Below are 10,477 nucleotides of genomic sequence, written 5' to 3'. Positions count from 1 at the left end.
GGTTCTCCTTCGTTTGCTCCAGAATCAGCTTTTTGTCAAGGCTGAGAAGTGTGAATTTCATACTACCTCCACTTCTTTCCTGGGGTTCATAATTTCACCTGACCAAGTTATTGTTGATCCCTCCAAAGTTTCTGCAGTCCTGAAGTGGCCCACACCTACTGATCGGAAGCAGTTACAGAGGTTCTTGGGTTTTGCTAATTTTTACCGTCGCTTTATTCGGAATTATAGCCAGGTTGCAGCCTCCCTTCATGCACTCACTTCTTCTAAGATGAGGTTTGTCTGGAACAAGCAAGCGGTGGAGGCCTTTTCCAAGCTCAAGGCTTTATTTACCAAGGCTCTAGTTCTTCGATCCCCAGACCCTGAAAGACAATTTATTGTAGAGGTCGATGCCTCTAACACTGGAGTGGGGGCCGTTCTCAGTCAAAAGACCCCAGAGGGTTGGATTCACCCGTGTGCTTTCCTCTCCAGAACGTTGTCCCCGGCTGAACATAACTACGATGTGAGGAACCGGTAGTTATTAGCGGTTAAAGTCGCCCTGGAGGAATGGAGACACTGGTTGGAGGGGGCCAAGGAACCATTTATTGTGTGGACTGACCATAAGAATTTAGAGTATCTGAAGTCAGCTAAATGCCTTAATCCCAGGCAAGCCAGGTGGGCACTGTTTTTGGACGATTTAACTTTGTGCTCTCTTTCAGGCCTGGAACTAAGAATATGAAACCGGACGCCCTTTCCAGAATTCACGAACCCTCTGAATCAGTAACCTGCGGGGCTGACAAGTTTATTCTACCGGAGTCTGTCAAATTATCAGTCACCAGATTAGAGTTGGAAGTAGAGATCAGGGACGCCACTAAGGATCTCCCTGTACCTGCTTCATGCCCCCCAGACCGAGTGTTTGTTCCTGATCGCCTGGTTCCTAAGGTACTTGATTTTTGCCATAACTCTCGTTTCTTCTGTCATCCCGGGATCAGCAGAACCCTACAGATTGTCCAGATCCAGTTTTGGTGGTCATCCCTGACCAAGGATGTAAAGGATTTTGTCACGTCATGTCACCAATGTTGCCGGGCCAAGTCGTCCCGCTGTCCGCCTTCTGGGTTACTGCGACCACTCCCCATCCCGTCCCGCCCGTGGTCTCATATCGCCATGGACTTTGTCACGGGTCTACCCTCGTCCAATGGTTTCACTGTCCTCCTGACTATCATCGACAGGTTCTCCAAAATGGTCCATTTAGTCTCCCTCAAGAAATTGCCATCTGCTAAGGAGATGGGGGAGGTTCTGGCTCAAGAAGTTTTTCGTCTCCACGGACTCCCTACGGACATTGTCTCTGACAGAGGGCCACAGTTTGTTTCCCGGTTCTGGAAGAAGTTTTGCTCCATGCTGGGCATCTCCATCAGTCTGTCATCAGGCTTCCATCCACAATCAGATGGGCAGACGGAGCGGGCTAACCAGGAAATTGAGATCAAGCTTCGCATCCTGTGTGAGTCTGATCCAACTAAGTGGGATAATAACTTACCTTGGGTGGAGCATGCTATCAACATCCTGTCTTCTAGTACCACTGGTCTTTCCCCCTTCTATGTCGTTTACGGTTTCCAGCCTCCGGTGTTCACGGTTCAAGAGAGGGAGGCTAAATTCCCATCTGCCCATGCTGCTGCCATGAGGTGCTAACAGTCCAGGGCTGCCAACCGCCGTCATACCCCTGCACCTGACTACCAGGTGGGCCAGAAGGTCTGGCTGTCTGCAAAGGACCTTCCCCTACGGGTGGACACGCACAAGCTGGCGCCTCGCTTTATTGGACCTTTCCCCATTTCAAAAGTCGTTAACCCGGTGGCTGTTCGCCTGCAATTGCCCCATTCCATGAGTATCCACTCCACGTTTCATGTTTCCCGGGTTAAGCCCTATATCCTACCTCGCCTTACTCGTCGAGTAAGAAATGCAGAATTTGTGATAAAACAAATAACTTCATGGTGGACTATATCCAGTGCATGAAAGCATTTCAAAGATGCAAGCATGTAAATAGCGTCACTGTTGCACCATTGATAATGCATAATACATACACTGGAAGACAACACTAATATCTTAAATAAAAACTTTGAATATAAGTATTCTTTTTCTCTACTTGATTTTGGATATGACTTATAACTCCAAGATATTTATAAAAATACTCAATAACAGAGCCATGAAAAGTGGTAATAAATGGAGGATGACCTTGATTTCCCATTTCAGAACATCATGAGTTTAATTTTGTTGGCATCAAAAATGTCAATTACACACATCACGCTGAGCTGTATTGAATGCAAGTTGCAGCTCAGTGAGAGCCTGGATTAGTGTAAACGCAGGGTAGCATATCACAGTACCATCAGCATTAAAGTGTAGAATAAGATTAGAAACACTTTGCCCTATTGGCACCCATCCCAGTTGCCCCATGTAAGCCTTTCTGAAATGACGCTGGTGTTCATTTCTAACATCAAAAACAGCCACTGTGTCTGTATAAGGGGGATGGAAGGCCGGTAGAGGGAGGAGATAAAATGCAGGAGACTTGATATTAACACCACTTTGTGGTCACTATAGTTCATTCTATTTTTGGACCTTGCTTAGGGTGTGAAAAGATCATTTTCATAATGTTTACTTCAGGTTAGACACTATTTTTCAGATTGGCTCCTTTAAGAGAATCGGTGTCCAGAGCTCTGAAGTTAGAGTAGCTCCTTGTAATAACCCGACACATTACTAAGTCCCTTCTCTCTTTTTCACCTATCTATAATTGTAATTCGTGGGACTATTTCAGGACTATGTCTTTTGTGGGATAACCGTTACCATAGACAGTCTGAGTGAAACATATCCCCACCTGTTACCATGCTGTTATCAGCTGAGACTTACATAGATGTGTGTGAACTGGTTGGTGTGCAGGCTTTACTCTGACTTGTATACTAATTCTTTTAGCCATTTCATTAAAATGAAATTATCTTTTGAATAGCATTTTAAATTAAACTTTTCTGGATTTTCTTTTCCATGTTCTCGTATCTTCAGTTGTCCATCCTCACACAGTCTCTCACCACAGCTCATTACATGTAGTAGAACTGATGACTCTGAGCAGAGACTGCAGTGCGAAACGTCATTAACATCTGTTTGTGGTCCACAAAGCAAGGTTAAAGGCTATGTGAAAACAAAACAACACGGACAAGGCTAACAACTGCAGAGTCTGGAGCAGGGAGCAAACATGGGTTCCCATGACTGTGTGATACCCCTCCCTCTTCTCGGTGTCAGCCTCCTTCTCCCCCATAGTTTTCCTTCCTCCCAACTTCCCACTCGTTGTCCATCATTAAATCTCACTGTTTCTTCCCTTTATCTTTCTTCTCTTGTCTGTTACCTTCCAAATGCCTGTCAGAAAATGTTTGCCTCCCTCTCTTTCTCACCCAGTCTGCTTCTTTTCTCTCATGATCCTTTCCCTTCTTTCCTCTGTCATAGCATCAGTTCTCTGATAAGTAGAGGGTTACTCAAGGAGCTCAGTGGTGACAAAAGGAAGAGCAGGACTTGATATTAAGTGGCTGATATTCCCTGAAAAGTTTAATCCTGATGTTGTACTACCTTGTTGCCAAACTTACTTCACTGAAATGGAAAATGACTTACAGAGTTGCTACAATCTGGTATCTTTGTCAAGAATGTTGATATGAAACTGTTCTTTGACAAAGTTAGTTACTTTTCTGTGACTTTTCTAGCTTATGCAGGGTATATCTTCTATTTAATTTACACTATAATATGAAAAGAAAAAGGTTCTACCTGCTGAGCAAGAACACTGTTACAGATGTCAGTTACATGGAGAGCACTGATGAATACTTGACAAAATTAATATTGCACGACAGACCCATCTGTTCTTTTTTGTTACTGTGAAACTTCAGACTTGTAGAACTTTTTCTGTGCGGACACAGAAAGGCACACTTTAATGCACACTATCATAACATCAACTTCACAATCATCATTCAACTGATAAGCCCCCAAATAAGTTGGAAACTTAATTTTATTCAGACTTACATGTTTTCTTCCGGAGCTCTTGACTCAAGACTGAAAATATCTCAGCACGAGACCAACAGAGACCGATTGGTCCATAAGCCACAAATGCAGTCTGTGATTGGTAGACACACTGAACAAAAAGCATCATGAATGGCTAGTTGATGACAAAAACAAAAACACACAAGTTTTGAAAATGAAAAACCTAACACAAATAACGATGATACTGTTTTTTGTAACTGTATGAGACTTTCTGCATGTCTAAACAAAGAGTTCAGTTGCCCAGCTTTTAGTTGGCAAGCGGGCAACTCTTAATGTCAAACCCTGAGGAGGTTTCCAAGACTTCCTACATCAGAGAGGATATGTTCTGCCAGAGTGCTTAAAAGCAAGATAATAAGATCATACAACCTTTATTACCTTTTTTTCCCACTAGTTAGCTCAGACATTTAGGCGTCTGATGAAGGAGGGAAGAAAAGGAGGATGAATGAATGTCTGCTGTTTAGCTTACAATACAGTGTAGGATGTAAGAGGTGACTTCTGGACAGTGTGCATAAGAGTTTGCATATATGTAACCTGTTGTCAGTGCAATCAGGGTTTTGTGGTGTTTCTTGAACTTGGCCGAAGATTTTTCCATTTTCATTTCTCCCAACCCATTCTCATAGAAAAAACTGAAATCGTCACACGACAAAAAACTCTGTTTTTGTGCTTTTGAACACGAATTCTGTCATTTTTTGTGCTTCTCTGGATGACCTCTAAAGTTTTGCATATCAGTAAACATCTGGAAGTCAATTCTCTGTAGACCTCTGTAGACTGAACTTTGGTTCAGTCAGACATCACAACGCCTCATACCTAGAGAGCTGGTAGTGTAAAGTCTGCTGTCCAGAGCCACTGATTCACATGTCTAGGTTCTGACATGCAGCTCTTTCAGATGCGTCTTCAGGTTTTTCAGTGCTGCAGCACATGTGTCTCAGCTGCTAGTCACAGCACAAACAAACCTTATTTTGTTAACAGCAGAGTTTTCTATGCATTTGTGCCTGTCATTCACATGCAAACAGAGTTTGGGTTTTTGGAAAAAACTTTTCGAGATGCACTTTGCATGCCCAACGTCCTAAGAGGTACATAGAATATTAAAAACTATGATCTCTGGAAGGAAAGGTTGTTTTTTGCACATGCAGTGTCTTGACGGTTATCTTTATTTGCCCGGTGTGTAGCTTGTTTTCTTTATTTAACCCAAAGAGCTTTCTGTCTACTTGTGCACCAATGTGAGTGTGTTTTTTATATATCAAGACCTTTGAGAAGTTACGCATATTCCATGTCAAATTTCATGAATTGAAATTAAGGAAGAATCTAACAAGTTTTTAAGAGAAGGTGTGTCTTCTAAGGACTGTCTCAAAGATATACAGAATTTACTGGCACTGTCATGGAATACCATTAAGGTAATATTACTGGAGAGCTGCCCCCTCATACAGTACACAGACAGAAACACACACAAGTGTGCATGTGTATAGTGTGACAGGGTAAAGATTGCAGCTTCATCTGCTATTAATATACCACGAGAGAAGTACACACACTCACACATACACACACAGGAGAAATTATATGTCAATAAATAAGAAATCTATGGTGATATTATTATCCATTATACTAGATTCTCACAGAATCAGAGGGAGGCGGTCCCTCAGAGTAGCTCAGAGACAGAGAATCAGGAATTTTAAAAAACACTGATGCTGTTTTCTTCCTCCTTTAGTGTTCCTGGCTCAGACCCAAACACCGAATCTGACCGCCTCCCATGGGGAGAGTAACTCCAGGCTTGAATTCTTGTGTGTTATTTCATGTTTTCCTTTCTGCCGCAACATTTTTTTTCCCCGAGACACAGTCTGTGCACAAGCCCTCATTAAAGGTATTTAACCAAACTCTACAATGTTGTAAAAAACAAAAAGTACAGGCAGCTAATGTGCGGCATGAAAGCACACGCAGACTAGCTTCCGTGCACACAAATCAGCACAAGTAAGCATGCTGCAAACTGATGCACCCATCAACATTCCCTCTGCTTCTTCCACTTTGTTTTTTCTTATTTACATGCCTTTTAAATATACAAATTGGGAGGGAAGGAAGGGGAGAAGAGAAGGCTGTACATAGGAAAAATTCATTTCCGCTGTGTTGGGGAGGTCTGTGAAGGGTCAAGCCTTCCACAGCTCCGGCTGTGTGAATCACATAAACACTGACTGAAACACTCCCACTCTCCCCAGCTCTCCTCTGCTGCTCTCACAGCAGGAGCCACACTTAGCCAATTACACACCACTTTGTACTGAAGTAAGATTGTTTTGTAGTTGTTGCATTGTATCTTATGCTCATTAAAAGTTAAATCTGGCCACACGTATGCATTTTGTGAAATGAAATGTGAAAAAGGAATTTGAAAAGCCATGATATATGAAATATTCAAGATAACAACATTACGTTAAAGAAAGCTCCATCAAAACCATAGAAGATCACATTCAACATTTTTCATATGCAAAATCATATTTACCAGAATGACCAAAGTGACGTTTATAGATAGCTCTTAATGTTTTTGTGAATCTTATCTCTGAATATAGATTCAAACCCTTTTCACACAGCTAAGTGAAGCCTTTCTTCTTGTATTTGATCTGGAAGAGCATTAGAAATAAGTTCTTCATTTAGGTGTATCGATTTCTTCCCATGAGAAAATTCCACTTTTGCGTTTCACTGTCGAACGGCAGATCAAACATAGCTGTGAAGGATCAGGATGGCTGTGTTTGTTTTCTCGTACCCCTGTTAAAATCTCTTCCTCTTTCTCACACACACACAGACAAACACATGCACACAATGCAATGTTGATTTGATCACAAAGCCCAGCTGACCTTGATGACAAGGTTGAGGCCACTGATTGCAGCTACAGACAGTAGATCAAGTGTGGAGGTTGAATTAGTGAATATGTGCATGCCTCCTTCCTCGAATGAAATAATTCTTGATTTTATTAGTGCGCTGCCCAACGAAACATTTCTTTGCAGCTCACTGTTTATCTCTACTCTGTACTGGAAATCATCAATTCAATTTGGAGCAATCAGATTGCTTCTTGCATTTGTTTTATCATTTAAAAAGAATAAAAACGCAAAATCATTGGCCGTTTTCTGGAATTCAGTTAAATTACATTCAATTCAATATTACTTTATCAATCATCACAAATATCATTGTCTTCCTGATATTGCCGTTCCACTCCAGGGCATTAAGTGTTATGTGCCAGTGATCTCACATTTCTCTTGATGATCAAGGGAAGAAGTGGTTTAAACTTTCTCTTCTTCTTCAGTTTTGTTCCTCCTCTTTCCTTGACATTTCCAAAGCGGCTGCTCCCAGATGCAGAAAACTTTCCAGTTAGCATGGTTACACATCATAATAGATGTAAAAAGAGCCAGAATACTTGTAGAATCCATTCCGAACCAGCACATAGAAGGTTTGAAAGAATTTCACAGAAAAAGAAAATGTCATTAGAAAAATCTGAAGACACATAGAAACACACGTCGGCAGGCTTGCCAATTATGCAATAGCATTCCATCCCAGAGCAAATTCAAACTGTTACACAAAACGCACTACCGACAACATTTAATACCTTTAGGTTTAGAATAAGCGCTGCATGGTGGTGTGGTGGTTAGCACCGTCGCCTCCAGGTTCAACTCCCGACTGGGGCCTTTCTGTGTGGAGTTTGCATGTTATTCCCGTGTATGCGTGGGTTCTCACCGGGTACTCTGGCTTCCAGCCCCCCACCTGTTTTGACGGATTGAGCGGGTATAGAAAATGGATGTGTGGTGGAAATTTTAGTAAGGCACAGAGTCATTTATTTTCTGAGGAGATAAGATGCTTTTAATAATATCTTGCAAGAGAGAACCACACAGTACAGAGTACAGAGCTGCTCCGACCACTTGGGCAAAAAAAATTCAGTTATGATACAGATTATTACGTAATCGCTCCTTTGATATATTCAAGCGCTTTTTTCTATTTTCGACAGTGATGCTGTTGAATCCATGTTGTCAGACTAAGGGTAGGTGCAAATGATGAGGGTTTCAGGCTTTCACTGCGTTACTGCACACACAGCACGGACTGACGCTTGAATTAAGCGTATCCATCTGCAGCACATTTACAGCTTAGATAAAAGAGGAAAGCATTTGGTTAGTGGTGCACCTGCAGCAACTTTCCCATCACTGCGTATAAATAAACGTGCTGAAAATGGAAATGAGAACTCGCAGACTGTTCTGCAAATAAAATGAAATGCGACAGGTGGGAGAGCTTTCATAACACAGCTGGCATGGGAATGTTCAAAAGAGCAAAGCATGATTGGTCTGTGGTATGGATATGTTGGGAATCTCTGTGGTTGTAGAGCTGCGAGTGAGTGAGCAGGTTCACTGTTTCACACGTATGACAGTGAAGTCTCACAAAGTATTATAGCTGCTTGTCTGCAGTGCAAAATGTATTACTTTTGAAAATCGAGGTGTAAAATTATGACCATGCAGTACATGGTTTAATTTGGATTTAGAGAAGTAGACATAGAGCTTTTTGTTACATATGTTAAACAGGTCTACATGAATCACCCTCATCTGACGAATACATGAAAAAAAAAGGAAAACGCATGATGGCACTTAATGTGTTATAATCACCGGTACCACAGAAACAAAGACCCTTTTGCCTTATTACAGCCCATGCCTGTGGAAAACGTGTAAGTTTGTCCAGATGCCCATCCATGGTTGCATATCATGAAAAAGCAACGTATTCTCAGGCTTTCGTTTCATGCGCACATGACATGACGAAAATCATGTAACCAGGCAGATTTTTTTCAAATGTCTAAAAATATATTTTGCAACATGTAGACATAACAAAGTACAATAATTGTAACCCTAACCACCCACACGTAAGAGCACAGTGAAAATGTAAGTAATTGTGAGTGGGAGGCAAGTGGAAAATTTCAGTGACTGTGGAAAAGGTTGTTCAGGACTGGTGTTGGTCCGTGGTGTCCCTCTGCAATCCTCTCCTTCCTTCCCTTAAGCCTTCAGGGCCAAATTAAGTCAAGTGAGATGTGGAAAGTGGATGTCATTACATAGGAACTCATCTGGGGACATGGGACGTTGACATGCTGATGAATCAAAACTCAATCTGTGCAAAACTGCATCTGTGGAGCAGCGAGTGAGTGAGGAAAATTTCTGCCTTAGTTGTGAATCTGCACCGAGGACCAATGGCACCATTTCAAGATCTGGCATGAGATTGGGCTTCTTATCATTATAAATACTGCCAATTTTGTTTTCACTCTCCTGTTTTGTTTTTGGTTGGGTGAGGACAGGCTTCTCAGGTATAACTCCATAGCATTTCCACTCTCTGCTCCCTTTCCATTCCACCATTGGTGCCAAATGTAATTACTGTTTTTTCTTTCTTTTCTTTTTATAATATTTCTATTTCTGTATTATGTGACGAAGTGGAGCTGCAAAAAATTAGGACAAGCTAATTTTCAGCAAAAAATGTTGGCACACTCAGCCTATTGTAAACCTTGATAAAACACACAGCATGATTCTTGAGACTGGGTTCCTCACCCACAAGACAAATATTGACTCTGCATTTATTCTTTTCAATCACTTGAACATGATGTAGACAAACAGTTATACGAACCTTGAGCGCAGTCACTTTGTTTAATTAGTGGGGAAAGATTTTTAAACTCAGTTTATGTGGATTCATGGTGACTAACAATCAAGTTATTTTATTGGAAAACCAGCAAAACTTGTAAGTCCGGTCAAACATGACAGAACATGTTGGAAACGATCTTAAACGTGTACATCCATCTTCTTATGCCCATAAACTCTTCTGAAAATGATTTTTTTAACGTTGTTGATTAACAACCACATTTTCACTTCCATCAAATCTTTCTACATTTAGAGGAAGAGATTTTTTACCACATCATTTCCACTTAAATTTGAATGATAGTGTTCAATTCCATCAAGTTTAAAGAGAAAGTTCAGAAACGTCCCAAATACCAGCTCAGTTCAGTCCAATTATATTGCATTTGAATTCAATTATCATCCAATTCAGTCCAATTTGTTCTGATTTTATTCATGTAATGCAAGCCTTGTAAAATAAATAATCATTAAAGCTACTCTCAACAATGCTTCAGTATTAAGAGACCCAGAGAACTATTTGTAGGCTGACAGCCTGGCATATCCTTTAGAAACCTTTATAAAACAAAGGAAAACTTGACACACCAAATGCTATGAATGTGTACCATGACAGCTATAACGTTTTAAAAAAATGTTTAGTGACACAAAGCTACAGATATGTCCGATAGGAAAGATAAGTTAACTTTAGAAGGGATAGTTTTTGCAGGTGCAGTCTGTGTCGGGAACGCGCTTGGCTGCGCGCCCTTGCTTCGCACTGAACCTCCCACTTCCACACTCATGTGCCTGCCTTCTTAAGTTGAATGAGCGCT

The sequence above is a fragment of the Odontesthes bonariensis genome, chromosome 4 (assembly GCF_027942865.1).
Source record: "Odontesthes bonariensis isolate fOdoBon6 chromosome 4, fOdoBon6.hap1, whole genome shotgun sequence".
Classification (NCBI taxonomy): domain Eukaryota; kingdom Metazoa; phylum Chordata; class Actinopteri; order Atheriniformes; family Atherinopsidae; genus Odontesthes; species Odontesthes bonariensis.
Note: the sequence above shows the minus strand (reverse complement) of the source record.